The sequence below is a fragment of the Electrophorus electricus genome, chromosome 2, assembly GCF_013358815.1.
Source record: "Electrophorus electricus isolate fEleEle1 chromosome 2, fEleEle1.pri, whole genome shotgun sequence".
In the NCBI taxonomy this organism is placed as follows: Eukaryota; Metazoa; Chordata; class Actinopteri; order Gymnotiformes; family Gymnotidae; genus Electrophorus; species Electrophorus electricus.
Genome location: NC_049536.1, coordinates 28,255,513 through 28,268,136, shown reverse-complemented (window position 1 = coordinate 28,268,136; position 12,624 = coordinate 28,255,513). Strand labels below are relative to the sequence as shown.

At 45.5% G+C, this 12,624-nt stretch overlaps 1 protein-coding gene across 5 annotated transcripts in view; it reads left to right on the top strand.

The window, feature by feature from the left end:
• Positions 1 to 12,624, top strand: part of thsd7ba (thrombospondin, type I, domain containing 7Ba) — a 144,300-nt gene that overhangs the window by 17,302 nt on the left and 114,374 nt on the right. For all 5 annotated transcript variants that reach the window (XM_035523605.1, XM_035523603.1, XM_035523604.1 and 2 more), the window contains one exon: positions 11,699 to 11,999. The gene's annotated coding sequence lies outside the window, so the exon portion shown is untranslated. The remainder of the gene's footprint in view (positions 1 to 11,698; positions 12,000 to 12,624) is intronic.

Sequence of the window (12,624 nt, the reverse complement as noted above, 5' to 3'; positions counted from 1 at the left end):
TTCAGGAGGCATCACAATCCGCAGTTACTGGCAGCACCGATGCCTTTATATTAGTTGGTTTCGAGGCTCGTGGGAGGCTAACTACACTAGATCAAAGGACTAGGTAGACAATCAGGGCTAAAGGCTATTTTTGCTGATGACTTTGCATCTTTCGACTAATCTCCATACCCCCTTTTTTAAAGAGTTCTTTTTTTCCTGTTATTTTGGGTGGAATACATTTGTAAGCACTTCTTCCAGAGAGGAGGATCAATAGTCGTGTTTGTAGAATGGTTTGTTTGACAAGGACAATCACCTTCTCACTCCGAATGCCGAAAGGGTCTTCCAGAGAAACCAGGTAAGCGTCGCGGCCAGTTACGGTCCGTCTAAATAAAGCCATCATAGCCGGGACCTGATGAACGTGGACTTTATCTAGAGCTGGCCGGCACACAGAAAGAACAGGCTTCTATCTCCCTTCTCTTAGCTGACCTGTAACCCGAACGGGGATCTCTGTGTGTTCGTGAGAGGGGCTGTCACTCGGAGGGCAGCGACGGAAGGAGACAGAAAACGTCTTCCTCATCCCATTTCTGTTGTTTTTGTTTCTAAACATCTGGGTTAATGTGCTGGGAGTGTTGGTGCCTGCACAGGCAAGCAGGGGACGGTGGAGTGTGTGTCAGGAACTTTAGGGTGTGTCACCAATGATGGTGTGTTTGTGTGTCAGGAACGATAGTGTGTGTCAGGAACGATAGTGTGTGTCGTGAATGGTGGTGTGTGTGTGTGTGTGTGTGTGTGTGTGTGTCAGGAATAGTAGCGTGTGTCAGCAGTGATGGCACATGCGTTTGTCAGAAATGATGGTTTGTGTGTGTGTGTGTGTGTGTGTGTGTGTGCAGGAACAGTAGAGTGTGTCAGGAATGATGGTGTGTGTTTCAGGAATGGTAGTGTTTATGAGGAATGGAGGTCTGTGTGTCAGGAACAGTGGCATCTGTGTCAGGAGTGAGGGTGTGTGTGTGTGTTTGTTTCTGGCTGTGCTCCCTCTGTAAGATCCAATTGGATTGTAAAGACTGTGAGTCTTTACACTGGGACACGTCCCTATTAGAGTTCACTCAGTGTTCACGATAGCCATGTTCACATGGTGCTATTTAATGCTAATGTATTGAATGTTTAGTTTGCTGATAATGTTGTTTAATAAGAAGGTGCAGATGGTTTGCAGTGATACCACTGTTATCTTCTTCTGGGTCACTCCTCATTGGCCGGGTCAGAGTTTAATCCCCAGTGTTCTACATCAGACGCTGGATCGATAGGGGCAGAGAGAGCAGATCCTGGGTGCAGCAGTACGGCACCCGCGACCGACCTGCTCCACCTCCTAATCAAATCCCCGGGGTGACCCGGAGTGTCTGGCTGGCTGGAGCCTCAGCACATGCAGCAGACCACTTGGGTGGGACTCTGGCGGGACTCTGGATTCTGGTGAACAGCGTTAAGCATGCGTGTGAACAGTTCAGAAAGTACGTGTTCGTGACTCCGACTTCACCAAATGCCCTGTGAATCTGAGCGGTGAAATGAACACGCAAGACAAGCGAGTGAGTTCGCGTGAAGCGCGTAGCCTTCTGTCCTTTGCTGACAGTGTGCTTCTGTCTTTTTTAGTGATTTTTTTTTTTTTTTTGTTGGATTCAAATTTCCCCACAAATAGGTTCCGTAGTGTTACATCAGGTAAAGGTTAAGAGAAGACTCTGGCACTGGTGGTGTTTCTAACAGACACAGAAATTATCCTCTACCTCATTCACTCCGTTCCTATCAGTTGTGTGTTTTAAAGGTCAGAGGCAAATGTTGACAGTTAAGGAGAGAATTCAAATGAATGCCACTTTCAGAAGCATAAACTTTTTCTACTTTTGCCCTGAACTCTTCCTCCGTGGTGTACTCCAGCCTTTGTGTGAGCTGTATCTCCACTTGGAAGCTTTTTGAAGCTGCACAAGCCGCACTTTGCGGCAACAGAGCCAGGTGCTGTGCCTCGGTAGCCACCTCAGACATGCAGTTTCTCCCTCCTTAAGAAACAGGTCATATAAGGACAGGTCACTGTGACCTCTGGCCTGTCTTTTCTTGCTGCTTTCCCACACCTGCATTTCACATTTGGGTCCTGATGTGATGGACCCCTCACCTTTGTTCACCAGTTACGCTTATGGCATTTATCTGATGCTTTTATCCAACACAACTTACAATTCTGTCTGAACACAACATGAGTAATTGAGGGTTAAGGGTGGCAACAGTGGCAAACTTCTGATTACTAGTAGAGCACCTTAACCACTGAGACACCACTGCCCCCGTTTGAACACATTCTCTCGTAACCAGTCACCTTTAACATTCATTACAGCGTGCTTACTTAATAAATTACAGCAGCTATCTAAATAATAAGACTGGACTTTAAAAGTTTATTCTGTCATTGGGGTTACAGTTTAGAATCCCTAGTTCTCTGCTCAGCCATCTTTTTTTTTTTTTCTCTCTTTACAGATTTGGAAATCTGGGAATAGTATTAAGCAGACATGATGAAGTGTTGGAACAGCTGGCGTCCATGTTTGTGAATTAGAGCAGGCCTCTGACAGACCATCTGCCTCTGTGCTTTCATTTCACCCATGAATCCCTTCTCTTTGGACACCACCGCTGCATAATTGAGTTTAACAATCACCAGCCCTGGCCTGACCTGTCCCCTGGCTCTGTGTGTGTGTGTGTGTGTGTGTGTGTGTGTGTGTATGCGTGCGGGGACCTGTGCCCAGCCCCTCTCTCGCGGGGGCGATTAACGGGCCCGCTTTAGAGAGCATGTCTGGAGGGTGTGTTTGTGACCAGGTGTCTACTCGAGACAGTCTTATCAGCCGTGTGCGGAGAGCAGATGTGTGTAGAAATAAAGGCACCATCACCCAGACCCCCACCCCTGGCCCCCCGGGTCCGTCTCTCTGTCGTTATAAAGCTAGTTCACTCCTCCACTCTGGTCCTAACGATCTTGCTTTACGGTTTTTATGGGCAATTTTCAATTACTTTACTTTGGTTTTTCTGCACCTGACAAATTTTCCCGCACCATCAATATTTTCACATCTTTTTACTATCGGGGGACATTTTTTAGCCACATACAGGTAAATACATGCCCCACCTCCCACATCACCATCTCCACAAACACAGCTGTCATAGCCGCATGAAGACAAGAACTTTCTGTATCCTAGGAGAGCGAAGCACATGACAAAGTGACTAATTCCAGCCAGGACTGACAGACTTGCTCTGCTGTCTGACGAGGGGCATTGTCCGCTCACCCCGGGGACTACCAGATGTACACTGTCACTTTTCTTCCCTTACCTCTTCATTTAAAACTAGTCCTGTAAAGATTTCCTAGCACATATCACCACCATCACTCTCTCTCTCTCTCTCTCTCTCTCTCTCTCTCTCTCTCTCTCTCTCTCTCTCTCTCTCTCTCTTTGTTATGCACAGCTTTACCTTAAACTTGTAACGTATACCTTTCAGTAGTGTTAATTCCCCTGTATTTGTTGACTTTGTGTTCTGAGTCACTGTGAAGTGTGTGTGAAGATACTAAGCTTTAGTATCTTCACAGGCCTCCCGTTAAAGACTCCGCGTGGTTTGTTTCCGGGTCGCTGCCTTTGAGAAGGACGCACTCAGACAGTCGGCAGATCATCACCTCTGTGCTCCATGTGCAAATCAGGGCTTTTTCACAAGCTCTCGCCTGCCTGTGTGACCCATTTTGAATGAATTGAGGCATCTATCAGTATTAGGCAGCCTTGCCTTAGTCCAAATGGGCTTTGCTGATAAGAGTGAAGATTCCTTATTTCCCAGCAGTCATGCAGGATATGAGCCGATGGCTACAGCAGATCAGCCCTGAAATCCTGGAGGTTGTCGGGGTTTTCGGCAGAAAGTGTAGACCATATGCTGCGCTCACATCACCATGATACAGCTTGGAGCTGTATTCCCGCCAGCGTTCTCCAGCGGATTACCGGGAATGAGTGTAAATGACTTTTTTAGCTTTATATTCATGTGTATTATTAGAGACACCTTTCACGATTGGAGCTTCCCTGTATGGAAATGAAACAAGTGACCATGGAATGCAGCGTAAAATTAGGTGAGCATGTTTTCTGTGGATCAGTGAAAGAACATTGGGATATTAGAATGGAGAAAGGGAGAGACTGAGAGAGCAGAGCTGCTGTGAAGGAGGTGTGGTCATCTGCATTAGTCTAGGTGGGCCAGGGTTTTAAAAAGTCACCAACCTTGTGGTGTTTTATTTTTTTGTGCAAAGGTGTCGAGAGTATTCCGAATATGATGTAATCAAGGAGAAGCATCCACTGAGAGGGGAACTTGTGGATGTAAACATTTCCTTGATGAAATGGGTCAGAGGAGGTTGTCCAGAATTGTTGTAATGAACAGGCGACACACATTTACATTTACATTTACAGCATTTAGTGTATTCCTCATAGAATTCACACTAGTACAGTACAGTAGGTTAGAGGCCAAGATACCAATGAACTAGAACACTGTAGAAATACAGGGATCACTGCTGATGACTAGAAGTACAAAATACATAAGGTCTATCTTAGACAACGATAAGTGCAATAAACAATAAGTACTAGTTATGTTAAGTACTAGTATGTTAGTCACCATCAGTGTTACAACAATACCCTACAATAAGTACTAATCCTGCAGTCAAACAAATTGCAGCTGAGCACAGCCAGTACAGTGGTGGTGTGGGGAGCGTTTTATGGCACACCCTGGATCCTCTGACAGTTTGGACAGGGGGACGTACCTATCTGTAGCTGACCAAGTTCATCCCTTTGAGGTCATTAAGAGTGTTTATAAGAAAATGTGGTCGAACACTGAATTAAAAATATTAATAACATCAAACATAATGGGTCAGAGAGATTCCATGTCCTTATTAAGTGGGCTGTATGCAGGGCAGGGGCCTCTGTAGGGTGCTCTGTAAGCTTCTGCAACGAAATCTGTGTAAGTCTCTGCAGACCTCTATGTAAGACACATCATCTCTCCACCAGGTACACGGTAGTAGAGAAAAACAAACTTATGTAATATGAAGACATTTTTAAACAGAGAGAAGTCTTCTTTTGGACTGTAGTGGTACCAGGCTCCTACTGGTATAGGTATCGAATATCAATCAAAATGTGTTGGTTTGGTTATAGAGGGAGAGACTTGAAACACTAGTATGTAAAATTACAATATCACTCCTCAAAACTATAAAAATTTGGGTGGTTTCAGTTATTGTCAGACGTTCTCCGGAGGTGCCTCAATAATGCATGTTAACATTACCCTGTTATAAAGAATGGGACCTGCTATTCTCTTGTACTAATACTCAAGTCTGCATCTTTATTCTTGAATGAAATAGAAATTATTACTGCAGCATGTAGAGGAAGATAGGAACTTCATGGCAGCCAACTAACTTTCCAAGATTCCTGCCAAACGATTTCAAAACCTAGTGGAATCTGTGTGTGTGTGTGTGTGTGTTTGTGTGCACATGTATGTGTGCACGTTTTTTTAAAAGCATGTTGTAATGTTATTTTTCTTGTTTTATTTAAAAGCTCTGTAATAATGGTGAAAGGATCTCTAAGGAGATTCTTCCTCCTTAAATATGCACATGTAAAACACCAGAGTATCTTGGAGCATTTTGAAACCAGTCTAATGTAGATCATAACTGAATTCAGAGCGTTGATATTTTGGAGAGAGAGATGTTTGGAGAAAATGAAGGATTCATTACGCTGACTGAATCTTTTAATTGAGTGCTGTCTGATATATGTACGGTAGTGTCTAGTTCATAAAGGGCTTTCATCAGGATAATTGAAATGGACAAATTACACTCAGCGTAGTCAAAATAATGTTTCTCACTGCACTTTGCTGAAATGCCTTTAGTGCAGTAAACACTTAAAGTCCCCTCTTATAGAAGCTTGTAGTGTGTTGGGTCTTTACAGGGGAGCACGTCTGAAAACGTTTAGCTCATATTTATTCATCACACTCTGGAAGGTTCTCAGCCACCTGGCTTCAGCCCTGATCGGTTCTACTTTGTACAAAACTGAAGGCAGAATTCAGAACCACAGACCCCAAGAACTAGTCACACACTTCAGAATTCTCCACATTGAAGAAGTGCGTGTGTGTGTGTGCGTGTGTGTGTGTGTGTGCATGTGCGTGTGCGTGTGCGTGCATGTGCATGCGTATGGGAAGTGTGATTCAAATTTGCAGAATTCACAGATTGTCCTGTGTTGATCAAAATATTCACCTCTAAAGGATAAGCACTGTTAAGGTTTTGTCTGACATCTGGACTATTCCAGTATGCTGAGGTCAAAGAACACCACCATGAACCAATACCTCCAGAGTGACCAGTAATGCAGGCTGACTGGGAAGGCTCTCCCATCTCCCAGGAGTTGTGGCGTGGCACTTAGCTCGCACGCACCCTGTCCGATCTGTCCAGCTCATCAGAATTCTGTCCTCACCACATAGGAATTTGCACTTCCCAGAGCGTGCAGGCACCCATATCCCGGCAACAGTGTGGGGGAGGTGAGCATCACCGTCCAGCAGGTGTCTTGTGGCGTGTGCCAGGCTTCCCAATAACCAGGAGCTGATTGAGTTCATAACCCCTGCCTCCCCCGCTCAGGTGAAGAGGTGTCTGCATCCTTCTCTCGCTCACACACTGCTGCTTCAGCACAAGGCCTGATAGCAGATTTTATCTCCATGCACACACACACACACAGACACTGAGAGTAAATCAAACCAGGGTTGAATCATGTTCCGAACTAACTACATTTAAATGCAATTCTGTGTAACTCTAGATGTTGGCACAGGCGCTGTGTGTGTCTGGGGCTTACACAACCACAGGCCATACCCCGAGGGGAGTGCTGTGGAACACATGCTTGTTACAAGCGGGATTTGCAACGTTAGTCTTCCATTTAATTTGAACTGAGCTGCCATCTATCTTTCCCTAAGCATGTTGAATTGATGCAGTGTATAAAAAGTGGCATACAAATAAACCTGCCATGCTTTGCCATTCTTTAGAGGGAACAGGAAATGGGCAATCCCATCTGCCTTTTCTGTAGAAAAAAAGTTCCAAGATTCATTTGCAATTATCTTGCAATTCAGTTGCTATCGTCATTATGTCTATATATGCATTCAACAGCCAGTTAAGTGGGAGCAATATTATCAAAGTTATTAATAAACACGAGAGACCTGCCAGTCATCAGACACCCCGTGGGCACAATAAGCCAAAAGAAGAACTGGAAACTGCCGACATTGACTCCAGAAAACTCCACCCAAGGTCCAGCGTCCAAAGATTGTACACCAGCTGGAAGGAGGGAGGAGGGGTCTGCAAAGTGTAAGATCTACTGTCCAGGAAGTGACGTGAGACATCCAAGAATATGTCCAAGCAGTGAACTCAAGGATGAGCTGATCAGATGGGGGACTCGGTCACCATGGAAGCAGAGGACGTGCCATGAAAAGATAAGCCCTTCAATAAAATGTACCATTGAGAGATAGCAGAGATGGCTGACCTAAGACAATGCTACAAATGGCTGGAAGAAGCAGGACTGAAGGACAGCACAGAGGCACTATTCACAGAAGCACCAGATCATCCACTAATCCCCGGTCAATTAAAGTAGGGGTGTATCACCCCAGAAAAGACCCAAAACACAGACTATGAAAGGAGCTTCTGAGGCAAATCCAGCAACTAGCAACATACAGTAAAACCATACACTGAGAGACAACAGGCAAGGACCATACTCAGGAACACGTGAAGGGGTCATACACGGGAACATCTGAAGGGACCAAACACAGGAACATGTGAAGGGGTCGTGCACGGGCACATCTGAAGGGACCAAACACAGGAATATGTGAAGGGGTTGTACATGGGAACATGTGAAGGGGTTGTACATGGGAACATCTGAAGGGACCAAACACAGGAATATGTGAAGGAGTTGTACACGGGAACATCTGAAGGGACCAAACACAGGAACATGTGAAGGGGTTGTACATGGGAACATCTGAAGGGACCAAACACAGGAATATGTGAAGGAGTTGTGCACGGGAACATCTGAAGGGACCAAACACAGGAACATGTGAGGGGGTCATGCACGGGAACATCTGAAGGGACCAAACACAGGAACATGTGAAGGGGTCGTACACAGGAACATCTGAAATGGGTCATACACAGGAACATGTGCAAAACATATGAGCTGCACACCATCAAGTCCAAATGAGAGGAACCACTGGAGAACAGCAAGGCTGAGATCTTGTGGGACTTCCAGATACAGATGGATACACAAGTAATGGAAAATCAACAATATATCATGATAGTAGACAGCAGTGGTTATAAAGGTGGCCATCCTGAGTGAGGCAAACAGCCACAGGAATATGAGAAGTTGGAAAAGTACATTTGTGCTGCTTTATTGACTGCATGTGCAGTTTCTACCTGGAATCTTCTTCATAACAAAAATTCTTATTGTTCCCATTCAATTGACTCCCATTTAAATGACTCCCATTAAAATGCCTGTTGATTCACATGCCTTCTTATCCCATAGAGGTACTTGAATGTTACTTTTTGTTTCTGCGTCATGATTCATATGTGATTAGTGAATTCCAAGTACTGATATACCGTTCTGATATAGAGGTCTGATATACAGATTTCACTTCCCTCTGTCAGCATCACGTTTCCTCATTTGCCTTCAGCCAAGCACACCTCTCCATCTCAGTTACCATTCCTGTGTCCTTGATCTAGGTCCTGGCCCAACAGATAAGTCAGTCGGTGTTCCTTTCCATCCTGGTGTACAGTTTAATATTGTCCGTGTACAGGAGGAGGCTGATGGCAGTTCACCTGAATTTGTACCTGTTCCCACTCTTACTGAGGATGTCACACTTACTGACGTTATACAGTTCTGGGCATTTGAGTGTCCAGGTATGTGGCACTGAGCCATGTGCTTGTAGTTAATTTAGGCAATGTTTAGGTTGGTCAATCTGGTCTTGCAGTCCTGCTGGATAGCGCTATATGTCAGTAGGTGGTGTTATATGTCAGTAGGTGGTGCTCTATGTCAGTAGGTGGTCCAGTGATCGTATACCTGCACATATGTTCGTTCAGCTTGGTGTTCAGTGTTCCAGACTGGAGTTTCCATGTTGTGACAGGCAGGTTACTAGTCTGTAGTTGGATGGTGTTTGGCCCTTGTTGGGGTCCTTCATGGGGTCCCTGTCTACTGTTAGCCGCAGGCGCGTAGTTGCTGTCAGCTGGCTCATTTGATATTAGTTCAGCCATGTAGATTCCAGGGAGTAACTACAGTGTACTGTAGGTAAACAAATGTAAATGTTGTAAAATGTTCAGTGTACACAGTGTTCACAAATGAACAGGACATTCTGTAGAAAGGTCCTTCATTAGCTGTGCAAGCAAAGTGCTTCTGAAGTTCTCTGAGAAACTAGTTTATGTTCAAAGTAGTAGATGTTTAAATCACAACATTCATTCCATGGGGTTCTGAAGTTAAAGCTAGCTTCATTGAAATTTCTGAAGCCTGAGAGTGTAGATCAGTCCTTTTTCGTCACAGAGAGTTTTGTTTTTTTATGGTGAGCAGAGCACATGTGTATCTTCTGGAAAACCTGGTTTTGAAGCCAAGATTGGTCACTGTCCACTGCCTACTCTACAAATGGTGTCAGAAGTGGACTGATATCATGAAGGTTCCCGTAGTGAAAGGAACCCCCTGCTGTGAGAGGAAGTGTGAAGCCCAGTGAAAACCTGCTGAGAAATGTGGGTGTGGCCTTGCTGAAATATGTGGGTGTGGCCTTGCTGAGAGACACAAGGAAGTTGTAAAGCGCAGACTTGCATTTCTCGTAGGAGGGAGTAGTGTGTGTGTGTGTGTGTGTGTGTGTGTGTGTGTGTGTATTTACACACACCATAGGAAGCCCCATGGCTAGGCTGGTATTTTAATTATATTATTTAAATTTTCTGTTGTACCTGTCCTATCCTGGCACTTATATTTGCTTTTTGTTAATGACATATGAGCAATGCTGACGATTACAAGAGTAATTCACCCTTGTGCACCTTACAAATGGACAAAGAGGAATGCCCAATAACCAGACAACTTTTCACATTTAAAACATGTCAGCTTACAATACTGCAATCCTTTCATTTACTAATAATACTGTTATTTTTCCTAATACATTACGAAATGAAGGCTGGAGGTCTAGTTAAGAAGGAAACATCTCTGAAGGGCTTAGTGTTATTTTCCCACTGCCTCTGTCAGATCTTAGACCAAGCGTTGCTCCATCCAAGATGGAGGCCGCTGAGATCTGCACTGATTCCTCTGCTGGGATGCATCATATCCAGACGGGACCTGGGAGATCTCCAACCCCATGATGTCTGGCTTACACACAATCCATCCACCTTTTGCTTTTTAGTTTAATCTCCTTTGTTCTTTTTCTTTTTCTTTTCTATATATTTTTTCCTTTCGGTGCACCCCAGTGAAATGCCTGAAGCTCCTGGTGGCCATTTTGGTCACTGTTGTGTGGACATAAAAGTCATGGAGAGAGAGAGAGAGAGAGAGGGGGGGGGGGAGTGAGAGAGAGAGAGAGGGAGAGAGAGGGAGAGAGAGAGAGAGAGAGAGAGAGAGAGAGAGAGAGAGCATGAGGGGGGAGTGAGAGTGTTGGGGGAGAGACTGCACAGAGCTCAAAGTCAATAGAGGAGAGAGTCACAGAGAGAGGAAGAGAGGATGAGAGAAGGGCACGCGGGTGTTAATAGAGTTGAGGCTGGAGGTGGAGGAGCGGGTGGAGCGGGTGGAGCGGGAGGAGCTCCCAGGGCTGGGCTGGTCTCCGCCGTGGCCTCTGGTGCAGAGACAGTGTTGACAGGTAATCACTGAGTGTCAGCCAGGAGGAGAGAACACACACAACACCACCGAGCTTTGTGGTCGGGCCTTTTTATCTGTAATGAAGGACAACTGATAAACTGTCACAATAATCCTCAAAATCTCATCTGGAATTTCTGAAGTGAGAGTCTCTCCACAAGCTTCCAGACAAAAAAATCCTCCAGATGTGGCAAATGACACAGTGAACATTCCCATCTTTCGAGGCAACAAATTCAGTTTCTCATTCTTTTCGCCCATCCAGCTAACAGCAGCAAAGCGCTTATTTGCCTGATATGCTGCAGATGTCCATATGTACCATAGACGCGCAACGCTCTGTTAAAAAAAAGTGCCATTCAATCAAACCTTCTGTTGGATCGCTGGATTTTTCATCTACTTTAGGTGTTTTATTCCTGGACTTTTTGTGCCTGTGACTCATTATGGTTCGGCGCAGGGTGTAGGGTGTGATTCATGTCTTTGAAGTTCACAGATTGTGCTGTTTCCCAGAATGTCATCACCCCTCACTCTGGGGTCTCACATAATAGATAGCTGTGTGCAAGCCCATAAAACCCACTGTGATTTTTCTTTATGTGATAAAACACAGAAATGGGGCAGTACATTGAAACTAATGTCATATTCTGTTCTGAAGGAGGCTACATTTCTGTTCTTGATAATATCCTTTCTCTTTCTCTCCTTTCTTTCTCTTTCTCTCCTTTCTTTCTCCATTTTGTCTCCCTTCCTCCTTGCCTCCCTCCTTCCCTCCCTCTCTTTCACTTTCACCTTCTCTCCTTCTCTCTCTCTCTCTCTCTCTCTCTCTCTCTCTCTCTCTCTCTCTCTCTCTCTGCCCCCCCCCCCCCCCCCTTTCTCAGGTGCATTGGCACTGAGACCCTCTTTCTGAGAGGAATTGCACCGGGTAGGGGGCAGATATTCGATCCAGCGATCTCCATGGGGTCATCCAACCCCCGGTCAGCGATGGTGTGACAGCCCATCTCTCCTGCTCTGCTCTTTCCGGGGTGTGGACCCACTGCGTGTTGCACTACAGACGAGGCGTGTGTCAGAGGCAGCTCCCTGACGAGGCCTCACTTTCCTGAAGCATCCCGGCAGGGCCAGACACCCCACCGCGCGCCCCCCGTCACGGCTAAAGGGATGACTCCCACACTCACCCTTCAGGTATCTTCCTGTGCCGTCCTGTGCACCACCCTAATTGCCCGATAGGCTGGCATTCCTGGGCGTGCGCTGGTGACGGATATAACCTGGAGCGCTGGAGAAAGATCTTCCCCAATCAACACTTCTCTAGGACATTTCGCTGGCTGACAGGAGTGTGTAATGAAGAAGGATGGTGGCCATTTTGTGTCAGTGGGCTAGTTTGCTGTCATTTAACAGTGGAAGGCAATAGCGCACTGAGCCTATTAGAAGGAAGTGCTGTAGTGATTTGACATGTCTCACTGTTTAAGGAGAACTCATCACTCTTAATGTCTGGCCAAATACGTTCGTTTAACCGTCTCTGCCTTTGCGGTGTCGTCAGACAGGGACAGGCATGCAGATATGAGCATATCCTGGGTAGCACCTCAAATTCAGTGAGCTCCAGGTCCTGTGCTATGGTTGGGTTGTAGCTGTGCTGTGGTTATGGTGGGGTTATTATTTCTGTTTTTTTTTATTTAAGTCCTTTGTTCCTAAAGTGTATTATAGTAACGTATATGTTCATTATTGAAATTAGCCTTGTTGTTCAGTGCCTGTGTTCCAGCCGGAGGCGACAGCCTTACTGCAGAATGGACACCACTGCACAGTGCAGCAC